Here is a 27,385-nt window from a genome sequence, read left to right as displayed (position 1 = left end):
ACTGCTCTCAGAATCACAGGCTGGCCCACCGGCTCCATCAATAAACACAAAACTCAGAGTGCAGCTAGCTGAGTGGGTGGGGGTCAGACAGGACTCCTGGGGATCTGTTTTTCCTCTTCAGCCTCCTCAGGTCCCTGCCACCCTGGGACACCACCTCAGATCTAGTTTTAAGCCAATGGAAACCAAAGATCCTCTATCTGTGGCCTTGAGATGTTTTGACTTTGGGAACTTTTCCTCTTTCTAGATACTGGCCCAAATAGCTACTACTTACATTTCTACATGCCTCCACTTTATTAAGCAAACACACCCAAATAGTCTTCATCCCTTTCTGAAATCAATGGCTGGGTGAGGAGGAGGAAGGGGAAGGGGAGGGTAACAGAGCCAGCCTGCCTGAGATCCATTTGGCAAGCCTTTGTGTTACATCCCACAGCTCGTCCAAGAGGCTGTTCGGGGAAGACACGTCACTATGTTGCTCAATGGTTTTTGTGTAAACACTTTTTCTAAGCACTGAAATTACCCTCTGTGCTGAGAGTAATGGCGATCAGGAAAAAAGCAGGAAAGGGACCTTTAAGTTAAGGCTGGTGACGCAGACTTGCTTTTTCTTTTTGTCCATTAGAACAGAATCACCCTCCTGCACTTAGCAGTCTCTGCAGATGGGCAGTGTACTCAATAGGGCCTCTACGGGTCAGACTCTGTCTCTCCCCATCCCCCTTCAATCCTATGCTTGAGTCCCGGAGAGCCACTCTAAAAGTGTTCCCGGAATCACCTTGAAAAATCATTGCCCTGCATGGTGGTTGTGTAATATTCTAGCAAACAACAGTAGAACCTGGAAGTTTCCATCCCTCTATTGCTGCGTACTTGTGTGTCATGCACATCAATACATATGATCACCCTGGTTACTGTTACCAGCCCTGTGATGTTGTGAGCATTTCCCTTCGTTTGTACTATGTCCCGGGGATGCATTCCCAGGACGAGTGGAACTGCTTTCAGAATTTCTCCCACCTGTTTGCAATTGTGACCTTGCTGGGGAAGGAAGCCAGGAAGATTGGGAACAGAAGCTGGAAGATGATCCCAAGAGGCTGGGAGAGGGACAGGAAAAAAAAAAAAACCCAAGGAGATCCCACAGCATGGTGAGATCGTGTAACAGGCAAGTGGATCTTTTTTCTGCGGGGCTCAGTATCCAGGTCATGGAGGAACAGGAGCAAGGAGATGTCAAACAAAGAAGAGGCAGGGCATGGGGTCAAGGGAGTTTGTTTCTGATAGGGCGAGAACCCGTTCTCCAATCTTGCATTCCTCAGGGGCTAGCATGTGGGCGGGGCAGGATGTTTGCTAGCAGTTAATGAGCTACACTGGACTGTGACCCACTTCGGGTCATTTTGGGTTGTTGATAATCTACAGGATTATTGCAACAAGCGTGGCTCGTGGGTGCTTGCTCCAAATGTCTGCCGAGCATACGGGTCATTTGTACCTGGTGGTGGTACTTCAGGGCTCCAAGAAATTGAGAATGCCTATGGGCCATGAGAGGTGGAATGCCCACATCCCGATTGAGTTCAGGGGCTTCCAAGGTTCCAGCATCCGGTGAAATCCAGATAGCTTTAGCTCTTCTAAATGTCCTGAAGTCCAGAAGAACATCCTAGCATAAGCCACACTCCATCAGCTACCCATGGCTTAGATGTGAGAGTGAGCCAGAGAAGGGAGGGTCACACACACACACACACAGAGAGAGAGAGAGAGAGAGAGAGAGAGAGAGAGAGAGAGAGAGAGAGAGAGGCCTGGCAGCAGGAACCTTCTTGCACTTTCTAGGCACAGCACACTACCCCAGGGATGGGCTTGCATGTGGCAGGAAAGGCATCTTGGGGGAAATTCCTCATCCAGCTGCAATGTACACACCCAGCTGCTGAAGTGTTTCCTGTGCCTCACTTCCTTTTTCTATAAACTGGCATAACAAGACCTACATAGAGGATGATTGTAAGAGTTAACAAGTTAATAGTATAAAACTCCAAGGGGCAAGTAGATCAGAAAGGCTGCAGAACATGCATGTGTGCATGTATTTCTATACACACATTCACCGTGTATGCATGCATAGATATGCATGTACTTACTTCATTCATGTGATACATATATGTACATCCACAATGGCACTGGGTCATATGCACTGCATTTTACCATTGTGTTATGTGTATCATATGCATTTATAAATACATTAAATGTCCTGTGCACATACTAAAGCCATGTTAAACAAATCCCACTGGTCACTCCAGCAATTCACTTGCTTCTTATTTCTGAGACTTAGAGTATTTAGTAACCAGTTCCTCCTGCCTCTGTACCCAGATTGAGGGACACAGGGGGACAACCACCAGTATGTTCCGAGGTACAGAATGTACAGAATGTAATTGCAAAGGTGGGGTACACATGAGTGACCAGCTGCTAAGAGCCACCTGCTCTCCTCTGATTTCCTGAAGTCCCTCTTTAGAAGGGTGACAGCTGTGAGTTTGTCTCCTGCATTGTGCTGCTGTTTCTGCAGCACCTGGATACCTAGAAATCAATTCAGGAAACCCCAGGGCCAGCCCAGAGCCCACGGACTCTCAGCTAGGAACATTTTCCCCCAGGACTCTCTGCCTGAATGCCCAGAGTGTGAGCTGAACCAAGGTGCAAGTGTCTCTACCCATGAGACTCTTTAGGACTTGAAACCAATGTGGCCTTCCTGTTCTGACATAGCTGCACCTTGGGAGGAGGAAGGGAGTTCCCCGGACACCATTGCAGAGATCCTGAAGTGACAGTTGCCTGAAGACATACTATGAATGCCTGTGCTGGAATGCCTGCCCCCTATATTTATTCAAAAATTCAGCTAACAGTAGGCAGTTCTGACTTTTATAAACTCCAACATAATTCTGGTGCAGCTCCACACTCTCAGCCCCTAGGGCCCTTCCCGAGGACAGTCCCTTCAAGGACTTTTGTTTCCTTATCCCCAGATGCATCTCTGTCTCCATCATGAGAACCGGTTATGTTCTATCTAACCAGCTGCTATTTGCCTGTCAGATTCCCCCTGTAGATGCTAGATTCTACAAGTTCTGTCTCAGAAAATATGGCCCAGGCCCACTCCACCAATATCCCCTGCCCCTCTGTGGCCAGAGAGACATAGAAAACCATTCTCAGGTGGCCTATTCCTAGAAGCTTGAGAGCCAATGAGTTTCTCAAGGGCACCAAGTCTCTCCTGCCATAAACTTACTTAGTCCCCTGTGGCCCGTGTGGTCCCCTCTCTTAGTCCAAGAGGCCCCCAAAGCATCACTAGCTCACACTGCAGTGTTCTCTCTTTGCACAGGCTAGCCTCACTGCCCAGAAAGCCTACTCCTCTCCTTTCATCTAGCAAGTGATCCACTGGCTCTAACTAGATCACAGCAGGTCCTGCCCTCACTGAACTGGACTGTCCTGTCCTACTTGGGATCCTGGCTAGACAGGGCAGATGCATACTACAGCTTTTATGCATATTTCAGAGTAGGGTTACTGTGAAAGACAGTCCAGTAAATAGACTAGGTTTTGCTGGCCAGACCTCCTCTCCTGACTATTCAGTTCTGTCACGGTGGATTAGACGTAGCCACAGCAACACTGAGACAACTGGGTGTGGCTGTGTCTCAGTAACAGACACCTGCTTCACAAACATAGGTAGCAGGCTATAATTAGCTGGTGTGACCCAGTGTGCCCCTGCTTACTATTGATTTCTGTCCCCAGAAATCTAGGCTCTAGACTATGCTGCTGACAGCATGGCACTTTCAATGCCTTGAACAGGGATTACAGTCTGCTCCCCCAAGTTGAATGTGTGATGGCTCAATGAACCAGTGAATACTGACCTGTGGGTATCATGCCTAGTGACTACCAGCCTCATTAGTATAAAGGCTGTAGAGAGGATACTTGTGGCTCTGTATGCTTGTGGCATAAAGAGGGGAATCATTGTGGTTGTCTAGGCTTGGAGTTAAGCTAAAGCCCCTCCTCATATGCACTATTAAATCCTGCAAACATTCAAAGAGCTGCAGCAGGGGTTGGCCTAGTGACCCAAGCTAGCTGGTTAGGGACATTCGACTTTAGCTCTCAAGCCACCTATGTCTGGGAATGCTATACTCCTGGCAATAGCCCTGGATTCACAACTTCCCAGCCTTGCTCAGGGCCATTAGGATTGAAATCTCTGGGAAGTAGCTACGGGACTGGGATGGAGAGGTGCTAAAGCTCACAGAGACAAGCTAGTCCTGCCTGATGATTCACTCTGCAGCGCCTGTGTGTGCCACATGCTACAAAGGGCTCTGTACACATCCACTTATTTAGCTGCCATCCCAACTAGTCAGGCAAATGCCATAGTTTTTATCCTTTTTTTTTTTTCAGAGGGGAAACAGAGGCCCAGGAAAGTTGCTTGCATGAGGTCACACAGAACTGAGGGCAAGCTGGGATTTGTACCTGGCAGTCTGATATTGAGATCCTTGCTCATAGCAGCAAGTTGGTAGATGCTGGAAACTCCTCAAAGCCCCAAAAAACTCTCCCACTTTTGTGCCCATTCTACAGATGTGAATACTGCTGCCCAGTATTCACAATGAGAGAAACTTCATCTGCTTCAGGAATCTGTCCTCCAGACAGAAGTTCATGTTCAACTGCGGATAAACAGGCAAAAAAAAAAAAAAAAAAAAATCTCACCTTTCTTTTTCTCTGCGGAGAGTGAAATAACTCACCCTTTGGTAAAACGCAGATGACAGACTATACATGCTCACCTGAGTGAACTTCACTGGGCCTCAAATCATCAACCCCAGGATCAAGACAATGCTAGTGGGATTCAGTGAGTCTTCTTACCTCTCTGACCTTCAGTTACCCTGGCTGTCCATTGGGGAGTCAGAGTCTGATTGCCTGGGTTGCTCAGAGAGCTGAGCTTATGTTGGGCAGCAGTACCGCAGTGGCTGAGCCCTGGCCCTCCACACACAAGGCTTCCTGTATCTCTTGCACTCTTCTGTGTAGTACTTTCAGCCCTCTGAGAACCAAGGGGACTTCACCCTCTGAACTAAACTCATGATTCCAAGTAAGAGCCCAGTGAGCTCTTAGCTCTGCAAGTTCTTAGTGTAGGAAACTCCTGTGGGCTATTTTTACCCAGAGTCCTGGCTGTGACCTCGTCTTTGCCGGTGATTGCAGGCCTTCAAGGTAGTTTCTGTTGCCTGAAAGCCAGCATTGTCTTTTCTGCCCCTATTTTGAATTGTATCTCGAAGAACTCACAGCCATTAACCCCCAGACCCTTGGAGATGCTTTGTAACAAGACAAAAGTCTGCGTAAAAAAGAAGCCATGGGCAGCTTGAACCAAACCTTGCAATCTGTCAGACTAAATGTGGAGGCTTCCTATGGGAATTCTGTGGCTCCAGATGGCTAGGGAGCCTTAACAGTCCTCGCCACCCCTCTCTACCTTCTCACCTCTTACTCTAGAACAACCTGCATGCCCTGGGTGAAAATGAACAGTTAACTGCGGTTGACGATCTGAGCTGTTCGCAGATACGTGTTACACAGTGATCAATGCCTTGTGCTAGGTCGGCCTTCCCATTCAAGGCCTTCTTTCCATGGCCAGGCACACTGTGAGGACCTCAGACTAGATGGGTATGTTTTTCAGTCCACCACTCAAAGCTGTATCAACTCCAAGAGCCCCATTTATCTTCCCTTCAAGTCCCTCAAGCTTGGTGGACTTCCAGAACATGCTCAGCTATGTGCTGGCTGCGAGCCATTTGCTTTACAAGTTGGCCTGAGGTTGTGTTCAAAGACCCACACATCAGATGCCAAGCTCCAAGAACAAGAAACCTGAACAGGAGGCCCTGATAATCACCTGCTCTTAGCTGGTTTATGGTCGTTGTCCATCTTTTCTTGCCCTGGCTATGACAAAGATCTAAGGGAAATGACTTCAAAGTAGGAAGAGCTTTGTAGTAAAGAAGGGGCCTATATGATCTGGGAGGCGCACAGTCTCCAGTGGGTTTGGGGTTGGAATTTGGAGACAACAGTTGGCCTGGTCTCCCTGATGCAGTGCAGCATCCTCCAGCCATGGTCACAAGGCAGCTTCAGTGATTGGGTTTTGATTTTTAAGCGTTGCTAGGAGCAGCACATCAGTCCTACGCTCAACTTCCTGGGGTGTCCTTCGATGCTCTGCACTGCATTGACTTCATGCTGACCCTCAGAAAATGGTTCCTAGGCTGCCTCTACCCTGACACTGTTTTCTAGAGATCTCAGGTCAAGATCCTGAGAATGGGGGGATTCCTCCACTCCCAGCCCGCTGCCCAGCACTGAACACCACCAGTTTTTAGTGTTTTAAATTAGTTAGACAGTTATATTTTCCAGTCGTAAAATTGCTGTGTGGTCACAGAAGGAAAATCTTGGAAATCTAAGAAAGCCGTGAGAGCTCAAAAACAAACAAACAAACAAAACAAAACAAAACAAATCAAAAACAAAAGATAGACACCCAGATTCCCATGGGCCTCCCCTTCTAGGGAATACCTGTCTGGCCCAGTGTTTAAGGCTCATTTATTCCCTGGAGTTCTGGTTCAGTACATTTTTTTTCAGTGTTTTCTGATTACACAGTACAGCAGATAATTCCGGTGGCCATTGGAAACTCCAAGTGTGCCCTGAGATGTGAGGATGCTTCACGCTGAACGCATAGCTCATCTGGTAGCATATTTGGACCAGTGACTTACCTGATAATTTCTTTGTTTTCAAACAGAATCTTACACATCCCAGGCTTGCCCCCAAATTGCCTGTGTAGTTGAGGCTAGCCTTCAAATCCTAATCCTCCTGCCTCCACCTCCTACGGCTCGCAGCCTGCACCATGCACCACCTCACCCTAGACTGATGATTTCCTTGCAGCAGCACGTGTTGAAGCGCTCTGGCAGGGTGCTCACAAAAATGACAAGATGATAAACATCTCTGCACACAAAGATGATGATACATTGAGCTTTTTTTTTCCTGGAACAAATTCTTAGGAGGTTTTCAGGATGGAAGGGACAGCCTTTTTCTAGGCTTGTTCTGCCTGGGTGACTGTTCTTTTCATGCCAGACAGAAGGCTGTGGTAGAGCAGACCTGGCGAGGACCAGGCCTCCTGGCAGGGGCTTGTGGATCTTTGTGCTGAGTAGGGACCAAACCCTAGGTGCTCCTGGCTCAGCAAGGGCAGAGAAGGCTGGCATCTAACTCAGTATCCTACACTGATGACTTGGCAGCTGTATGAATCCTTATGATCAGATCAAGTTTGTCTTAGGGCTAAGATGACTCAAAGCTCTTGGAAGGGCTGACCCAGCACATCTGTGCACAGAAGCTTCTATGCCAGGAAGGGGGCCACCTCCAGCTAAATACAAGTCCCAAAGAATAACTGCAAAACAGTACCAGTGGGAACCTACCTCTATGAACCCTGTCTCTGGTTCGATTCTTGCATTCTTCTTCAAGGGCCTTAGAGACATCAAACCTGTTGTGCATGCCTGCCTTCGTTTGCTCTCTGCTGCTCTTGGAATTTCACTTTGTGGTGGGGTTTATCCCTGCTGTGATTCTTCTCCACCTAGGACATCACTTGACCCAGTGCAAGGGTTCAGTCATCATGGATGAAAGGAGTGCAGACCGAATAAGTGAAGTTGTGTAGACTCCCACCCAGGTCACAAATGTGAAAGCTAGCATTAGCAGTCAGTTGGCCTTAGTCAGGGTTTCTATTGCTGCAGTGAAACACCATGACCAAAAAGCAAGTTGGGGAAGAAAAGGTTCCCATGGCTAACACTTTCAGATCATAGTCCAATCCATCATTGGAGATAGTCAGGACAGGAACTCAAGCAGGGCTGAAGCTAGAATCAGGAGCTGATGCAGAGGCCATGGAGGGATGCTGCTTACTAGCTTGCTCCCCATGGCTTGGTCAGCCTGCCTTCTTATAGAACCCAGAACTAACACCCCAGGAATGGCACCACCCACAATGGGCTGAGTTCTTCCCCATTGATCACTGAGAAAATGCCTTACAGCTCGATCTCCTGGAGGCATTTCTTTAACTGAGGCTCCTTTCTCTCTGATGACTCTAGCTTGTGTCAAGTTGAATTGACACGTAAAATGAGCCAGGACACAGTCCTTCAGCTACTTCAGTTTTTCCGTTCTAGAAGTGTGTCTCTATGGCTTCTCAGACACTATTACTGACAAAGGGTAGTTGCCAGGGACTTTCAGAAAGTCCCTGAAACTGACCAGATTCACTAGGCCCCTTTCCACCCAGGAATATATAAACTCTAAAGACTTCACATTTGACTCAGACCTTTGATGCCACTGACAGTCCCCTCCATTGTAACAAGAGGTCATGGAGACCAGGAAGGAGACAGGGATTTCCCCAAGATGGGGTCCGTGCAAGTTCCACCTAGTTCCTAAGCCTGCTTCTCTGCTATGTTATCATACCAGTTATTTCCTGAGTCCTGTCACTTTGATGCCATAGCAGATGATGCCATAGCAACACAGTCCCATGCTATCATGAATGATATCATAGCAGTACATTCCCATGACACTGTAAATTCTTTACAGATAGCCATTTTTCTTCTTTGAACATGTATGACAACCTCCAGGAGACTACTCAATAATTTGGGCAGCTCTGGGATTCTCCCAACTCTCTGGGAAATTGCTGGAGCATTTCACAAGCCTGTGTGAAACATGTCTTATAGTACTTCCAGACATTTCCTCAGCATGGCTAATGCCTGCCCCCATCTCATTGATATAAATGAAAGCACAGGAACGCATCACAGCCTGCACATGGCATCCCAATGCCTTCTCATTTCCACCAAACCGATTGGTGTCATAGGATGTCACCACCTGTCTTCCTTTGCCTTTCTCCAGTAGCTGAGAAAGGCTCTTTACCTTCTCCACCTTCCATCTGGTCCCAGCCTCCCTCCCACTCCAACCACTTCTTGCCCTTCACAAGTTACCTGGACAGATTAAATTCAACTGCTCTGTCCTGGCATAACAGGCCAAAGTCAGGTTTACAAGCCGGCCTCTAAAGTCTCATGTGCCTGAAATGAAAGTCGTTTCCACTACAGACAGGCTCTATAGTCTTAATCAGAGACCGCCATCTCTCTGAACTTCAGGTCTCTATCGGCAAGCTGGGGGTTAAAGGAGCAGGGAGAGTTTTCCTGGGAACTAAGAGGTACCTGACACATAATACAGATGAGCAGAGTCCAGTTCCTAGACTTGACTGGTTTTGCAGTCCCTCTTAGGCTTCTGGGCTGCTATGCATCAAAGCAGAGATGTATCTGTATTTACAGCTTAGACCTCCAAGGAGTCGCCAGCCTTCCTGGAGGAAAGTGTTGAGTGAAATGCTGAGTTAATTTGGCTGCTTTTATTCATGTCTCTCCCAACCTTAGAATTCTATAAGCAGGAAATTAATGGGAGGAAGGAGCTCCCAATAAGAGCTTTCCCAAGTTTTTTTCGTTTTTTTTGTTTTTTTTTTTTTTTTTTGGTCTGGGTCTTGTTTCCATGCAAAAGGTCATAGGAGGCCTTGGTGGTGGCAGAGCTCTCAATGTGCCCTGATGTGCTGTCTTTCTGCTAGCCAGGGCATGGGTCCAGCAGAGGGAGCCTGATCCCTCCAGGAGGCAGTGGGAGGGATAGCCTCAAGCTGAGCATTCTGTGTGCCCCAGCGGATGATAGAGGGGTTAGGAAGGTGAGCAGGGACAAGATCGCAATGTTACATCTGTAGGGGTCAATACAGTGGATAGTATAGGTGTTATGTGTCTAGGAGAGATAAGAGAGGATCCCATCCTCCTTCCATGGAAGCCACCAGCCCCTCCATCCCCTTCCTCCATGAATGAACTGTTGTGAGACAGGCTTTTCCTGGGAACCACAGCATGCACAGCAGGGAACTATCAACAGACCCAAGTGTGGATACAACCAAAGTGTCTCAAAGTGTTTTATTGGAGTTACTGCAGGAATCTGGGTGAGGGGGTTACTTACAGGAAGAGAAATGTTTCAATGACAGTTCCATCATCAAAGCAGAATAGATGATAGCCATACAAGGCTGGGAAACAGGCACACACTGCACAGTCAGAGAGTATCCTTTCCTGGTGGCTCAGTTCCAGGCAGTTCTGCTAGCCTCTGCTTCTTCCATTGGGATAGCCTTGTCTAAGAGTGACCCAGTTTGGCTTTGCAGAGGCTTCTCTGGGTGGCTGTTTTGTTGGCTCTGTCATGCTTGGTACCTGGTGACATACCAGAGATGCAAGCTTGGGAGTTGGGTGGAGCCTGCCTGGACCCCACCTTGGGAGAATCCCTCCTTCGTGGTATCCATGGCCTCGTGTTACAATGGAGGAGACTGTCAGCCCCACCAAAGGTCTGAGTCAAAGATGAAGTCTTTAGTGTTTATATACTCCAGGGGACAGAAGGACCTAGAGAATCTGGCCAATTTCAAGGACTTCCTGAAGCTATTTTGAGTCCTTTACTTCCCATCTTACTGAGCTTCTATGAAGGAGGAATGGAATGTCCCGATCTCAGAGGAAACTGCTATACAGCAGGTACCCTGTTGGTCTATTTGAAGAACATAGGAAATTTTTATAGCTTGCAGAACACCTCCCCTCCCTTTGACCCTGTTCCAGAGATGTTCATGCAGCCAGGGGCTGTTTCGCCAATTTTTGTTGTCAACTGGAAAACCTAATATGGCTTTGTAGAGGCTATGTGGCTGGTTTCCCCACTGGCTTTGCCATGCTTTGTGACCCGGTAATACACCACAGAACCAGACTCGAAGAGCTAAGTGAAGCCTATATGGTCCCCATATGGGGACCTCTGTCTCCTTTCTGATCTCCAGGACCTCGTGTTGCAAGGGAGGAGACTGTGAGTTGGAAGGCACCAAAAGTCAGAGTCCAAGGTGAAGTGAGGCAACTTAGGATCATACGTGCCTGTCGGGATCAGCTCTACATCCAGGAGACCTGAATTCAGGAACTGGTACTGCTGCCCTCTCAGGGCTGTGTGATCCAAAGCAAGGAGCTTCCTTTCCTGCCTGTCAAGTTACAGGAAGTCACCTAACTATGGCTCATCTACAAAGGCTGGTGCATTAATCTATATGACATATCTGAAACTGTATTCACTAAGTAGTTAATGTTTTCTAGCAAAGAAAGTACCAAGCATGCAGTAAATCATTAGTAAGTATAAGAACCTATCGGCTGATAGATAAACCTGAAAAGTCCCATTCTACTCTTGGTTGAGGTTTTTGCAAGAATTTAAGATGCCAGACACCCTTATCCCCACAAACCTCATTCACTTGAACCCTGCCTCAACTTCCCGAGCCTTGCTCTTCTGTACGAGCAAATGTTGGATTGACAATAATTCACAAACAGTGTTTGTGGATCTTTTTGAATTCTTGAGATGGGTGCACTCTGCCCAAGACATCCAGGTTTAACCCAGGAGCTTGAGAGAATGCTGGAGGTTACAGTAGGAAACAGAAAGGCTTACACTTCCCCACCCTTTCTCTGCTGTGCTGATAAGCACTTAGGTTTCTCCCTTCAATCCCCAATTGGAAAGCTCACTGCCAGAACTTAAAGATAAAGACCTGGGAGCTGGCCACTTCATGCTCTTTCTACGCTCTAACCCATGCCCTTTCACTATTTTAGCTTGTGAAGCCTACCTGATGCCCACATGCACAGAGAGCATCTCTGTGCTCAGCATGGGATGCTATCTGTACTGATGAAAATCTAGGCAGATGTGCAGGTCACCTTTACTGCAGTTTTATGCCAACTGCTTTCCTCATCTCTGAGAGTAACTATAACTTTACGCTCAAAGCCCCATCCCCAGCAGGTCCAGCAGTCTCAGCTCAACCCCATCCAGACATATCTATGAAGGAGATGAAAAAGGCTGAAAAACTGAGATGTTATCAGTGCATCTTGGAACAGTTCAGTGACTCCCAAGTTAGCTTCCATCAGGGGTCCTGGTGTGAGCATCACTCCTGTTTAAGACTTTGTCTCATCAAAATCTTGCTGGCATATGGAATAGTGTCTGGGTTTGGTGGCTGATTATAGCTGTCTCGTATGAGGCTATGCCAGTGCCTGGCAAATACAGAAGTGGATGCTCACAGACATCTATAAGATGGAACACGGGGCCCCCAGTGGAGAAACTAGAGAAAGCACCCAAGGAGCTGAAGGGGTCTTCAACTAACCAGTACCCCCAGAGCTCGTGTCTCTAGCTGCTTATGTAGCAGAAGATGGCCTAGTTGGCCATCACTGGGAAGAGAGGCCCCTTGGTATTGCAAACTTTACATGCCCCAGTACAGGGGAATGCCAGGGCCAAGAAGTGGGNGTGGGTGGGTAGGGGAATGGGGTGGGTATAGGGAGCTTTCAGGATAGCATTTGAAATTTGAAATGTATATAAAGAAAATATCTAATTAAAAAAAAAGACTTTGTCTCACTCCTCATTGTCTCAGCTTCAGTCATGCAAGGTGATCAATAAGTTATTAATCTCTGTCTTCACTGCCTTCACCATCCTTGCCCAAGGGGACCAATCTGTTTCTTCGAGATGAACTGTTCCTGGGTACAGCCTCTCCTTTATAGATAATTGTTCTCATCTTGAGGGTGGACTGTCTGCCCACAGGCCTTGCTATCCCTGGAAATCAAGGTACCTGTAGGTTTAGGGCAATGACTTAACTTTTTGCCTCCATTTGTTTTGTTTCGATTGAGAATAATAAATCTCAGTTATTTCCAGGATGTCATTGAACTTGGCTTTGTAGGCTAGGATGTCCTTGAACTTCAGATGATCCTACCACCATTTATGCAGAGGTTATAAGTGTGGACCACCATGCCCTGTTTTAGGGATGATAAAGATCCAACCCAAAGCTTCAAAAATGTTAGATAGTCACTGTGCTAAAGGAGCTACAGTCCTGTCTTAGGGTCTTATTGCTGTGAATTGACACCATGACCATAGCAACTCTTATAAAGGACAACATTTAATTGGGGCTGGCTTACAGTTTGGAGGTTTAGTCCATTATCATCATGGCTGGAGGCATGGCAGCATGCTTGATAGGCATGGTACTGGAGAGGTAGCTGAGAGTTCTACATTTTGATCAATAGGCAACAGGAAGAGACCCTGAGACACTGGCCTGGCTTGAGCATCTGAGACCTCAAGGCCCGCCACCACTGACTTGACGTACTTCCTTCCAACAAGGCCACACCCCCTCATTATGCCAATCCCTGTGAGCTTATTGGGACTATAGTCTTTCAAACCATCACAAGTCCTGACCCAAGTACCTATGTTCTTAAAGGGGAATGAAATAGAGAGCTTAGAAGTCACTGGTTTATAGATGGATGTTCCTTGAGTAATTAACATGCTGAGCATCAGAGGTCATGGATTGCAAAATGCAGGCAAATGGGCCTGGCTCTCCCCTGCATGTAGGCCCAAGTGAAGAACACTTTAGCAAAAGCAGCCTCTAAGTGCCTATTAAAAGAGACCACCACGAGACTCTTAAACACTCTACCTGTGCCAGGTGCTCAGCGAGTTTGCAGAGCCTTGTCTTCTGAGAACAGTGAGTCTTTTCTCAGCTCAGCTTCATCCTTCTCAGGCCCTGCGGGTACACTCACCTGTGTGGCCAACCTTTTGCTGATAGGAGATGAAGGCAATGATGAGCCGCTTCCTGGCTCAAGTCTAACCATCGTGGATCCTTACCTGGGGCTCAGAGAAGTCCTTAGAGCAATGGTTCTCAACCTTCTTAATGCTGAGACCCCTTTAGTTATGGTTCCTCATGTTGTGGTTACCTCCCCAACCATAAAGTTATTTCCATTACTACTTCATAACTGTAATGTTGCTACTGTTATGAATCATAATATAAATATCCATGGTTTCCAATGGTCTTGGGCACCCCTTTGAAAAGATCGCTTAGTCCCCAAAGGGGTTGTAATTCACAGGTTGAGAACTGTTGCCTTAGAGGGTAGACAAGAGGGCCCCAATAGATTCTCCCTGGGACTTCCTCTATCTTGGAATAACAACACCTAGCATAAAAGATAGGCTTGGCCTGGGGACTCCAGGCTGTTCAGGTTCTCAAGGACAGATAAAACCATAGAAAGGACATGAAAGTAGGTGTGTAAAGAGACTTTGTCCTTCAGTGATTTGATGGGTGAATGTCCCTGGACCTGGCAGGGGATGCCTATTTTACCAAGCTACAGGGATGTTCCTTCTATTCAGCGTGCTGCCCTCTCCCACCATGCATTGCAGGTCCTTTGTCCCTCAGTCTTCCTGCTCTCTGCTCCCTGCGCTTCCTCCATGTTGCCCTCTGGAGCTCAGCAAGATGCTCTTCTGGGGCTCTCTCCCTAGTACCTGCTCTCATATGCCCTCAGTGACACAGAAGGTATTTATCAGAACTCAAGGTGTCAGTCCTGCTCTGTTCTTAAACAACCCAGAGAGAGCTGAGCATCTACAAAAAGCCACACAGCCAGGGAGCTATGGTGCAGGGATTTTACCCAAAGCACTCAGCAGGAACTCTGCTAGGACCTCTCTGGTCTGCACTTTCTACCAGAGCTGGAACTGTGCTTGTGACAGTGAGTCATACAGCAAGCAGCCTGGGCTGTGGCAGTAGCCACCAGCCACCAGGCTAATAAGAACCCAAAGTTTGCTACCATCCAGGGACTCTCTTTCTATTTAATTTTAATCAAATTACCTTATTGAATTAGTAGTGCTAATTGGCTCATTGATTAGCACAACCAAGGAGCTATGTTTTTCATTCTGAGGTTGAATTTTAATTAGAATTAGCTACATGAAGCCTGTAGCTTTGAAGCACTGGGCGAGCCTGTCATGCCAGCTAACAGATCAGCCTGCTGGCAGATGCTGCAAAGACCCCTAGCATCTGGACAAGAGACAAGAGTTTCATGCTGCCCGTCACAGAAGGGGGCCCCAGCTTCTACTTGCCTTGGAGACTGAAAGCTTTTCTACAAACTTGTTCTCTGTTTACTGGTTTGTGTGATTAGACTCAGCAAACAACCAGGGCAGAAAAGACTTCATCTTATTTACAGTACCATTACCATGATCAGGAATGGGGCCAGGCATGTACGGGAGACCTGGTAAATTTTTGCCAAGTGACTACAGGCTTCTCACGCAGCATATGAAGCCAGAGGACTGGACAAGGTTTGTGCTGAGGATCCTGCTCTCAACAAATTCTCTGAACTTGGAAGGGCATCGCTTCAGAAGGCTTTTTTTTTTCTGATGCTCACAGCTCAGACCAGCCTCTCACTGTGTCTTGGTTCCTCCCAAGAACTTGAGACAAGAGTTCAGAGCATGTGAACTGCCTAAAAAGTGTTTCCAGAGGGGTCCCAGAGCAGGGCCAGGCAGAAGGAGCTACAGAGCTCCTGCTGGGGCTAGCCTTTATTCTGATCCTCAGCATAGATACGGGGCCCCATGTTGGGGGAGGGGAACCAGCTTTCTGGGGTGGTAGGAGGGCTGGCTTTCACTCTGAGCTATAGTACAGGGATGGCTCTGTTTTGGGGGACAGGGCCAGCTTCCTGTGGTGGTGGGTCAGAAGGGAAGGGATTTCTAAGGTGAAGCAACTACTATATGACAGGAAACTTGAGCAGCAAAGGAGTAAACAGGTCCTGTTGATCAGGACCCAGTGCTGGGCTTTCTTTGGGTTGTAAATGAATCCGATGACCCTTGGGGTCACTTCACTGGGCAGGCAGGTTTCAGGTGTTTATTTCTTTGGCTGGGATTCAGATACCCAAGGTCCCTTGGGTCCTGTGGATTGTTTTAGAGACGCCAAGTGTGACAGCTCTTTCCCAGGCAAAGGAGGAGTTTGGAAGTGACTCAGAACTTGGTGTGCTTTGTAAACTTCTAGCAACCCACTCTTGAGAGTGGTGACACTTGACGTTCGTTCGTTCGTTCGTCTGAAGGCAGCATGGGGGAGCTGAGGGTGGGGGGAATTTGCTTCCCCTATGTGAGCAGAAGGCAGCTGGATGAAGCTTGGCAGATCTCCAAATTCCTGGAAAAAAAGATTGGGCAAGGAGTAGGGGGCATCCCACATGTGCCTTCCAACCTACTGTCACTTCTGTGCCTCTGTGTGCCTAAAGATATCAACTTCCTTTCCTGGAAGTTTTCACCCCATCCAAGTGCAATATGAACTTCCGACCCAGTGGGCGCCAGAGATGTGTGGAAGCAATGTCAATTTAGGTCCAGCCCCTTGTGCCCGTCTTCAACCCTCATACATCAGTCATCATCGCTATCTGGCACAGTGTTTAGCACGTGATTCTAGGAATAGCCTTAGAACACAGGTTCACCTCTCACTAGAACACAGACCCTCCACTATCCTCCCTCCTTCCTTCTCTTCTAGAATCAGGCCACACCCTGCTGCAGGCAGTATAAGCCCTACCTCATTCTCAGGAATTCAAGGCTATTTCCTCCAGGACCTCCACCTTGTTATATATGGCTGCTGTCTTTTTCTCTCCTATTTCAAGGCTCCATCATGGCTGCCTAGGGTCACAGGCTCTCCTAATAAAGTTCTGAAGCATAATTTTGTGTCATCTCTTTTCTGTGAGTTTGCAGTAATTATTAACACTGCCCTTCTTTTGCAGGTGAGGACAGAGGGTCAGAGACATGAAGTGGCTTTACTTATGACCACTGAGGTGCTAAATGTCGCCTTGGGTAGATTTTTACAAATCAAATGCTTGGTGGTAGGAAGTAGCTAGTGCTCTGAATCGTTCAGCTTTGCTGCATGAAACAATACCTAATGCTTAACTCCAGTCAAGGATTTTGCTCATGTGGCAAGTGAATGTTATCTGGGGCTGGGGCTCAGTGATGCTCTGGGACTTTCCTCAGCCTTGATCAGGCTGAGAGCAGTCACTAACTGGGACATGACTAGTTTCTATGATACCTGAAAGGACCAAACATTGTACCTTCTCCCAGAGATGGCACGTATCATTTCCAGAACAAGTGGCACAGCCATTTGACATTGATGGGCCAATGATGTATTGCCCTCTCACAAAGTGGATGGGATAAGAGGCCGGGAATGAATATTTGCACAGTACCTTTGTCTACCAGCCAGTTGGTTGTGTAGCTGGGTGCCCAGGTCTCACCTGTACCTCTGTCACTTGGCTGTAGTGTGACTATCAGCATCATGATCTACTACTATCTTGTACCTCAGCTTCTCCATCTTAACGTGGGTGTATAGCTGGAGCCTGAATTCCCTTGCTGAGGGGTAACCATAGCAAAATGCCATCAGCAGCAGGCTTACAGAACAGAAATGAGTTCTGGAGGCTAGACGGCCAAAGTTAAGGTGTTAGCGCTGGACCTGGTGAGGGATCCTCCAGACTTGCAGATCTCTCCCTCCTTCCTCACAGCCTTTCTTTTCTGCCTGGGTGTGATTCTACCCTTTCATGTTTTCTGGTGCCACATGTGGTCTTGTGGGACTTGAGGCTGTTTAGCATATGACCCACCTCGGCAGTTGGGGAAGCATAACATTCTTGACCTCCTCATAGCTCACTATTATTAACTAGTGTACTGATGACTAATTCTATTTGTTTGTCCTTCTCAATCTCAACTTCCTTATCTGGGAAGCAAGCACAAGAAAATGGGAATTGTGCACCATGTGGCCAAGAGCAGGTGACGATGATGGTGGTGACTAATATTAATGATGGTGGTGACAGTGGTGAGGGTGACGACAGTGGTGACCTTGGTCGTGATGATAGCTGTCATGGTGATGATGATGTTTATACGGATGGTGATGATGGTTCAAGATGCATCATCAACCACCTGATACGGAGGTATAGATTAAGTTGGTCGGAGGGCCTGTCTACAGGGGATTATCTTGATAATTGTAATTGAAGTAGAAAGCTCAGCTCCTTGTGACTGGCACCATTCCCTAGGCAAGGGGGAATATGAAATACAGCACAAGATGTATAAACTGAGGGTATCTACACTGTTAGGTCTCAAAGAAAACGGAGGTGCCTATTAACATATCAAAGTAGACTCTGGCCACCAGTCTCTCTCAGCCTCAAAAGTACCTGTTACAGAGTCAGGTCATCTCTCAGAACTAACTCTCATCTCTACTCTAAGCATCTCCAGCCCCCAAGCTCTGCCTCTCTTCCCTGCTTCTCTTTCCTGTATACCTCACCATTTTGGCCATGTGCTGTCTTAGTTCTTTTTGCCCTGTTGGTCTTCTTTTGTCTCCCACTTTCTCTTCTCTTCCTCTCTGGCTCCTCCTACCTCTCTCTTCTCTCATGGTCCCATGTATTCTGCTGGCCATGCTCAGGTTGGACTCTTCCAGATGCCAATGGCTGAGCCCCACCCTCATAGCTACAATAAAACCCTTGTTCTCAACCGTACCTAGAAGTGATCACGTCCTCATCTTATCCAGGCACCAGATTGATAAAGTAAGGACATGATCTACTCTGAGACATGGTTTAGGGGAAGGTTTTTCTTGTAGATACGATGGGGAAAATTGCCAGAGGCATCAAGAGGAGTAGAGAGTAGGGAGAGAAAGTAGTAGACTAAACATGGTCAGCAGAATGGAACAGACCATGAGGGGTGGGGAAAAGAAGGAGAGGAGATAATCAAGGGAGGGGAAAATGAGAGGAGGGAGGAGACACATGGCTGAAATGGGGTATAAAGTAATGAGAAGATGAGGTTACTTGATAGGGATCCTGAACTTTTTAAGATTGGAGAAGGCAAACTGACCACAGACATGCATCCATTAATATCTTGCTCAGTGCTCTTGGCTGACTGTGATTTGACCAGCCCCTTCAATTCCCTGCTGCCTTGACTTCCTCTCAGTAATGGATGGTAATCTGGAATTATGATCCAACAAACACTTTATCCCTTAAATTTCTTTAGTAGGGGCATTTTGTCCTAGCATCAGAAAAGAAACTGAGACAGATGGTCACCACAATGACAGTGGTGTTCTTTTTGAACATGATAGTGATGGTGACAATGTTTTTTGATAATAACAATGGTAATGGTACAGTAACAGTGCTATAATGAATCAATATTCATGTCTGTGATGATGACAACTTTGACAGGGATGGTAATAGTAGCGATGAGTACAAGGCAGGGAATAACTGTTTACACAGTACAGTAGTAATGTTTGTGATGATAGTGGTCGTGGCGATGTTGGTTGTGGTTATGACCATGATGGTGGTGAGGATGGTCCCCAGACTTTAGATAGCATTTATAGTACACGTCTTAGGTGCTGTCTTTATTTTGGTCTCTGAATCATCCCAGCAACCATGGAAGATAAGCACTATTGGCATTCTTTATAGATGGAGAAACTGAGGGATAACCACATGCTGTGACTCACCTAAGGTGTGGAGACACTGAAGGACAGCCCCAAGCATCTGGATCCACAGTCAGTGTCCCTAAGCACACATGCACCTCGAACATCCTGGGCTCTGGGTCATCCACTATTGATGGCAGCCCTCAGCTAACCCAGGTTCAAGGAAATAGTCTAGTAAAAGAGAAGGAAAGGCCTAGCCTCTCAGAAAGTTCTTTTCCTCCTGGTAGGAGGAATAGCCTGAGGAAGGAGCCGTTATTCAGGACATAATGTTTGCTGATGTCTCCATCCCTCTCAGAACTTAGGGCACAAGCTCAACCAAACATCAGGCCTCCCTCATTCTCAGATTCAAGTTCTTCCCTCTACAAACTACAAGCTATCTGTTCCTCCCTCCCCCCCAAAAAAAGAATGGTATAGACTCAAAGCTTCTTTCTGCCTCCTGCCCCAGTGTGACCTATGACTGTTAAGTTTGGTCCAGAGCCTTTCAAGCCATGATCACCTGCAGCAGCCTCCACACTCAGCTGACTCTGTTCCCACTGCTACAGGGAAATAATAGGTACAGGGTCAGTCCACCTGTCTATGAGTTCGATTCTTTCTTTCTTACTTAAAGGAAGACTGTTGAGACGCTAAACAAGGGGGACTACGTGTCACATGTCCCTCCTGATGGACACACATTAACTCAAGGGTGGAACTTCTGCCTTCCTCTGTCCCTGGGAATCAGAGACAAGCTGAATGCTGAATGCAGGCATGGGCTTACTCATCAACGATATGACAGGGGAGTCCCTCCCCCACCTCTGAAACCTCTAAGAGCCCCTCCTCCCTCCCGGGCTGGGTTTCTGTAGTACTCGGAACCCACCTAATAAGTCTCTTACCCAAAAGGACAACCTGTGCCTGCACCTCCAATTCTGAGACCCGAACGTGATTTGCAGCAGGCGCCTGAGTCAGAGATCATGGCCTTTCACCTAAGATCCTTATCTCCAGCCCAGGCTGTGACCTCATGGTTCAAGGGAAGCTCACATTCTTCCTGCTGCCCCCTCCCTGTGAGGCTGCTATGCCCTGGAGGTTGGGATGTGTGCTGGCCTCAGCCTGTATTGGTGGGCCCACAGGAAGGGGCTATTCCCTGCTCCTGTCTGCTTCCTGCCCTAATCCTTCCCCAGAAGGGGGAGGAGCTAGACCCGCCAGAGTTCCCAGGTAGCTCAGACTCTGGGGCAAGTGCTCCACATTTAACATTTTGGAACTTCAGTTTTGGGCAGGAAGTCGAGACATGTGGCTCTCTTGTTGTTATCTCCTGGCACTGAACAGTTAACAGGGCCACTTTACAAGTTTGTGTTTCTTGTGTAAGGCCGAGCTGGGCAAACTCTAGGAACCCTCTCTTTGGTCCTACAAGCATCCACCTTCTTGATGATGAAGCTGAGTCCTTGTTTCTATTTTCCAGATGAAGAAACTAAGACTCAGAGAGGTTAAGGACCTTCACTGATGTGGCACTTCTGGTAAGCACTCCGTTCTCCTTGACTCTAGAACCTCTGCTCTGATTGCTTGGGATGGTGTCGGGCTGAATCTATCCTCCACCAAAGGCTGGGCTGTGGCTTTTATGATGTGACCTCATGCAGAACTGTAGGTTTACCGGAAAAAGTTTGGGGGACTTTAACTGGGACGGGGGCTGGTATGTGGTTAGGACACTCCAGAGCTCCAGTGTTTTGGTTTGAGAAATGACTCCTGGGTGACATACAGAAATCCACCTCCCCAAAATGCCCTCTGAGGACCCAGCTCTCTAGGAAGCAGGAGCCTGAGTCCACAGAGGGACCAGGTGCCTCATGATTTCATTGCATCCTACCTCAGTCCACAAAGGTGCCCACAGGTACATCTTATCCCCCAGGTGGTTGGTTGGACAGTTACATTGCTCGGTTGTTTTATTTGTTTGGTTTTTGCAAATTGGTTTCTGCAAAGCCAAAGGAAGGCCCTCCCCAGAAATAATGATTTGCTCACCCAGGGCCAACCAGAAAAGCCAAATTCCAGACTTAAGATCTCAAGGCTGCTTGCCCCAGGTGGACGCTGCTTCGTGACTAGCTCCTCTTCGAGCTGAGGTCTCAGCACCTGGGAAGTCTGAGATATCTCAGCCCTTGTGAGAGGCAGGCAGGAAGAATATGGTTCCCAGACTTGCGTGTTCTCCTGTGTCCCAAGTCACTGTTCTCAACTAGGGCCCAGGGCAAGGCAGACTAGTGAGCTCCAATCCCACAAATCGATCCTCAGGGAACAGGTCAGCAAGGGGCTGCAGTGTCTGTCATCTCCTGGTTAAGACAGGAAGGGAAATGCTACAGAGCCAGGGAGTGAAGCAAGGTGGCTTTAAGGTAGGTAGTCAGGAGAACTGTTGGGCAGAGTCACAAATTGAGTGAGCAGTCATGGTGGGGGCTCGGTCAATAAAGTCCTGCCTCATGAAGATGAAGACCTGAGTCTGATTCCTCTACTTAACATTTTCAAAAGCTGTGTACACTGAGACATGCTTGTTCTCTCAGCACCAGGGACACCAACACAAGATCCCGGGGTTTCGCTGGCCAGCCAGCATAGCCTAATTGTCGATCCCAGGTCTCTGTCTCAAAACACAAGGTGGATGGGTCCTGACAAAAAAATGACATCTGTCCTTGACCTCTGGCCTCTGAGTGTGTACCTGTGCACACTCCTGCCCCTGCGCATGCATGTGTATCTGCATAGACACAAAATAACAAAGTAAATGCAGTGAAGAACAAGACTCCAGGGTAAGGCGACTGCTCTAAAAACAGCAGTGTGTGTGAGGCCCTGAGTCAGCAAATGGACTTGATCCCCTATTACTGTCTTCCACCTTGACTCTCTGTGAGTTCAGTCTCCCCTCTTCCCACCAACACAGCATTCCTCTTTGTCTTCCTCTGCCTGTCATCTCCAAGTACCTATAGGATTCCGGGAGGCTGAGGGGGTGGGCAAGAATACTCAGATAATCCAATGAGACAGGACAAGGCTGTCTGTACCAGGTAGCTATTTGCTGGTCCTTAGTGCAATGCCCTCAGTGAGATTTAAAACTACTTCATTTTGTTGTTTTGTATTCCTTCTCAAAATGCATTTCGGAGATAGGACTGTGAGCCTCTTCACATCACTAAGCCAGGCAAATAATTCCAAGTGGAGCAGAAGGCTCTATTCATAAAACAAGGCTGGGTGGATGTGGGATGCTGGCCTCGGAGAGGGAGGCCCAGCAGGCAGAGGCTAGAGCTAAAGCCATGCAGCAGCAGCTGGCAGACATGGCTTCTATCCAGGACTTCTTTTCCAACCTGTGGTATCGTTGGCACCTGCCAGGAATCCCCTGTACACTTCCTACAGCTGGTCATACTATAAGAGATATGCTCAGACAGCCAAGGACCCCAAGTCCTAGCCTCAATGTCACCACAGACAGGTGGACATCCCTAGGCTGGTTCCATCTTCTCTGTGAACCTCAGATGTTAAAGCATGGGAGGTGGTGCCATTAGAGTGCTTCTCCAATCCAGAGATGTGACAAAGCTTGTGACTGAGGTCTGCGGCAGTGAGCAGGGCAACAAGTGTCCTGGTAGCAATCCAGGATTTTGTTTCCTGGCCTCTGGCTCTTAGCACAGAAATATCCTGCAAACTGCAAACCCTAGCACTCTGGCCCAAAGCTTTCAGGCTGGAGCTTTGGGTTAGCGTTATATCACCAGACCCTCCATGGCCTGGGGATGCACAGGCTGAAACTCATTTCTGGGCATAGTTGAGCAGTACTTTCTGGGAGCCCAGAAGGAATTCTTAAACCTTCCATGAACTGGGTTTCAGTCACCTGGAAAAAGAACCATCAGAAAGCCATTCTCCCTGGATCCAGGCTGGGAGGGCCTGTTAGTATTTCATAAGGAACAGGCCAAAACATCCTGTTGCAGCCTGATGGGATGCAACCCAGCCCTGCCACACCCGGCTGCAGGGGCAGGCTGCTTCATTGAGCGTCATCGGATTACTCTGATCCCATATGCCTGATACGAAACAGATCCTCATGAAGGTCAAGAACCCAGTCTCCAACACAGACTCAGACCCTGGTTATGGGAGAGTCAGATCCTCCTTTGCAGACCCTGGGATAAAGAGACTGCTGTGTAGATAGCAGTGTGTGCAAAGGCCCTGAGGCAGGGAATGTACCTGGTACCCCATTGCTCTCTTGCACCTTGACTCAACTGTATATTCACTTTTCCTCCTCCCACACCATCACACCAGCCACTCCTCTTCATTTTCCTCTGTCATCTGTAAGGCCCTATCATATTGGATGGTGGCAGGAAACAAGAACAATATGTCCTATGTCTTTTGATTGGGGAACAGAGGAAAGGTGTCTCTAACAGGATGCTCTTTGTGAGGACTCTTCATCCTAACATCCTTTCCCTTTTGGCCATACTGCAGAGAGTTCTTAGCTAATTTGTGCTCATAGTCTCCAAAATGTAAAGGTTTAGAAATTCCTCCACTCACTGTCTTGTGTCTTCTTCCTCCCCAATATCTGCCCAGAATCCGTTGGCTTACCTTGGTCCTGTTGATACAGCTAATTTTATTTTTCAGTCAGGTCAATTTGTTTCTGGTGCCTTCTATCTAGTAACCCAAAGATCCCAAAGATCCGGGGGGGGGGGGGGGCGTGGGGGAGGGCGGGGCAGAGACCTCAAAGCTTCAGAGGAAGGCAGTGCCAAGACAGGGACAGAAATCTGCTCAGTCACCAAGGTATGCCTGGAATAATTTTATTAATAAAAATATTTGGACATGTGGTTAGGGTTGATTTTTATCTCATTTGTGAGTAAATGTGCTACCCAGTCCCTGCTTCCTGGAGGCTTCAGAGAATGTAGCCTTCCGGTCTATCTTCCTTAAGTTCTGAGAAGCAAATAAAGGTCTGGACCCATGTCTGCCCATACAGTGGATTGCACTCTGAGACAGGAACCTCAAGTGTAGAGTGCCACCATTTGCAACAGATAGGTACAGAGCCCTCTAGCCTGGCTTTGTAGGAGTGTCAGCAGGATCCCTGTGAACACAAGAGATGGGAAGGAAGTCTCCCAACCATGGCGACACTAGAATAAACAGTTGCTATGTGGAAACTGAATGATTTAAAAAACAAATCACTAGATATATCTCAGCCTCGGTTCCCTTATTTGTAAAACGCACATGGTCTCTGCTGTCTAGGTGATTGCGAAAGGCACCCCTGGTCTCTCATGTAGGAGCAGAGTGGGAACAGTGAAAGACAGAGCTGGGTGAGGGGTGGAAAGGAGGACTTGGTGGGAGGCTTAGCTTCAGGCCCACCCCTTCAGCTTTTCACAGCCCATGATGTTCACTGATCCCTGTGTGGTCTAGAAGATGAAGATGCACAGTCTGAGATAGGAACAATCTGAGGTCCGTTTAAGGAGGTGCCATTTGCCCCAGCCACCATCCTGATTTGAATGGATCTGTCAGGGAAGAGCCCGTGGGCAGGGCAAACAGTTTGTGCAAGTTCTTAGGCCTGTTAGCTTGAGGGGTCTTCTGTAGAGACAGACGAAGATGAGAGCCAGCTTGGGTGGAATTTTTTTTTTTTTTTGGAATTTTTTTTTAATGTTTCATAGTCATTGCTTGTCTTCCTGATGACAAAAAAAAAATACATTTTCCCAGGGCAAGGCCTTTTCTTCATGTGACAGTCATCCCAACACGTGTCACAGCAGAGACATGGTAGAAATGCTGCAAATACTTTAGTAATGGTGGAATTAATGCCTTCATGGGAATTCAAGGTGTGTTTAACTATAAATGTATTTTACTTACTCTCTGACAATTTAACATCTGGGTATAATGTATTTTGATTATATCTATCCCACTACCCTCTATCTCTTCCCAGACCTCCCAACTTGATGTCATCTTTTGACATTTTCTTAATTTGTAGCTATTTATGTTCAGCTAGTTTTGCCCTTATTGGTATAAGGCCATCCACTGACCTACCAGGGGCCACACTCCTACCTGAAGCAATTGACTCCTCCTTCCTGAGCGACCAGCAAGTATCAGTAGCTTCACAGCTAGAAGTGTCGGCCTTATGAGCACACATGTATGTGCACACGCAACCTACACACATACACACACAGAGTGCAGTATTGACTGGCTTGATCCTGTGCAGACAACCACAGTTGCTATTAATTCATAAGTACAGTGGTCCTGTCGTGACCAGAAAACATTGTTTCTCAGCTAGCTTTTGTGAACTCTGTCTCTTTACAGTTTGTTTTCTTTTGTTTTGGGGCGAGGTTGGGTTTTTGTGTTTGGGGCTTGGGGATTTTTTTGGCTTGTTTGTTTGTTTGTTTTATTCCCTCTTTTGCAACATATCCTAACCTTTAAAGGGAGGAGGTGTGATACAGATGATATATTTTGGTGTATTATAGATGTTGTGTGCACACGCGCATGTGTGTGTGTGTGTTTATGTATGTGTACCTGTGTATGTGCATGTGAGCATGTATGTGAGCATGCATGTGTGTGTACCTGTGCATATGTTTGTGTGCACGTGAGTGTGCGTGTGTGTGCATGTGTGTGTGATATAGATGAATACTCTGCCATCACTTATTCTCTACACTCAACCAGTTGTGAGTTTTTGTATCAACCACCATCCAGTGCGAAAAGAAGCCTCTCTGATGAAGGCTGAGTAATGTACTCATCTAGGAATATAAAACAAGTACTTAGAAAGCAGTTTCACACTATGTCTATTTCATAAAAATAATATTAATATCCTCTCTCTATGCCCTCCAAGGCATGGATTCTTGGCCAGGTATGAAAGCTTATCTGTGAGTGGGCCCTAAATCCAACCGGAGAGTAATTGGTACCCCCATGGCGCCAACAGGATGCCACTATTGCACCGATGGCATGTCTTGCCAAGGTAGTCATTATTGTAGCTCAGCAGGTTGCTCAGGATCTTGTGGAGGTGATGTGGGCTTAGATTGGATTCCAGGTGTGGAGGGGATGAGGAGCTTTTGGGGCAAAGAGAAGCACGGGAAGCAAAAATGCAAGAGTCTGGGGCTGGATTCTGTTTTATGTTTTGGAACTAACCATTCAGGCTGTGGGTGACTCCAGACCCTGCAAAGGACACGTGACACTTTTGGGTCAGGAAGAAAGCCCTGCTGCATAGTCAGTGAGCTATATAGATACATACCATGCACCTTGCAAATGGGTACAATGTGCATTCATAAGAAAAGCCAGTTCACCCTCATCCTCACCCATTCAGGGTTTGATTATTCCGTTTCTTTACAGAGAATGATAATGTTTGATCTGAACTCCAGTGTACAGCACACACGCGTACACACACACACACACACACACACACACACACACATTCACGAACGCACTCATACATGCTTGAAAATTTCAAAGTCCACTTTTTCTACCTGTCAATTTGTTTCCTGACAAAGGAAACGATGGATTTAGGAGACAAGGGTTAAAAAAAAATGGACAAAAGGAAATGTTAAGGCCCTGCCCTTATTTAGAACTGTGCTTCATTTTACACAACCATACCGTGCCCTCCCTCACATAGCAGTGCCCCGTGTCCATGTTACTGTTCTCAGGAAAGATTTGTACCTTTAATTATCTAAATAAGACATCGTATGGGAGAGGCCATGCAGAAGGCACTGACTGACCAAGTGTGAATGCAAGGTTCAGGAGATGTTTCTGACCCCAACCTGTGTGTGTTTCCCCCCAACCTAGAACACCTGTTCCCTCTTACATTTCAGCTCTGGCATCTCTCTGAAAGCCAAGGGGAGCAGCCATACTTTCCCAGACCGGCCTTTCACCTCAGTTGCTAGAAGGAGATAAAACAGCACCTGTATATTCTAAAGCAAATGGACCAAAACATGATGGTTGCTCTTAAAACTCTGTTCCCTATGAAGAGGTCCTTGGATAGGCAGCAAGGGATGCGCAGTATAGTCCTCTCACCCCTCCCCCATAATCAGAACCAGCTGCATGGTGGGGGATGTGGGAAAGTCTTATCAAATGCGTACTTGCCTGGGTCTGCTCCTGCTGTACCTCCAGCCATAACTGGGACTAGTTCAGGACACTTCTCTCCTCCACACATGCTTCCTCACTTAGACGGAGAGGATAACATCTGTGCTTACTTGGAGAGGTGCAGGACTGGGTGGGATGACCTTCCCTTTGACACATAGACTTCCT

At 47.4% G+C, this 27,385-nt stretch overlaps 1 protein-coding gene across 2 annotated transcripts in view; it reads left to right on the top strand.

Annotated features, from left to right (window-relative positions):
• Window positions 1-27,385, top strand: part of St3gal1 (ST3 beta-galactoside alpha-2,3-sialyltransferase 1) — a 69,503-nt gene that overhangs the window by 26,728 nt on the left and 15,390 nt on the right. For both annotated transcript variants that reach the window (XM_021184044.1, XM_029469608.1), the window contains exon 3: window positions 20,664-20,718. The gene's annotated coding sequence lies outside the window, so the exon portion shown is untranslated. The remainder of the gene's footprint in view (window positions 1-20,663; window positions 20,719-27,385) is intronic.

Source organism: Mus caroli, chromosome 15 (assembly GCF_900094665.2).
Source record: "Mus caroli chromosome 15, CAROLI_EIJ_v1.1, whole genome shotgun sequence".
Lineage (NCBI taxonomy): Eukaryota > Metazoa > Chordata > Mammalia > Rodentia > Muridae > Mus > Mus caroli.
This window is presented reverse-complemented; position numbering and strand designations above follow the sequence as displayed.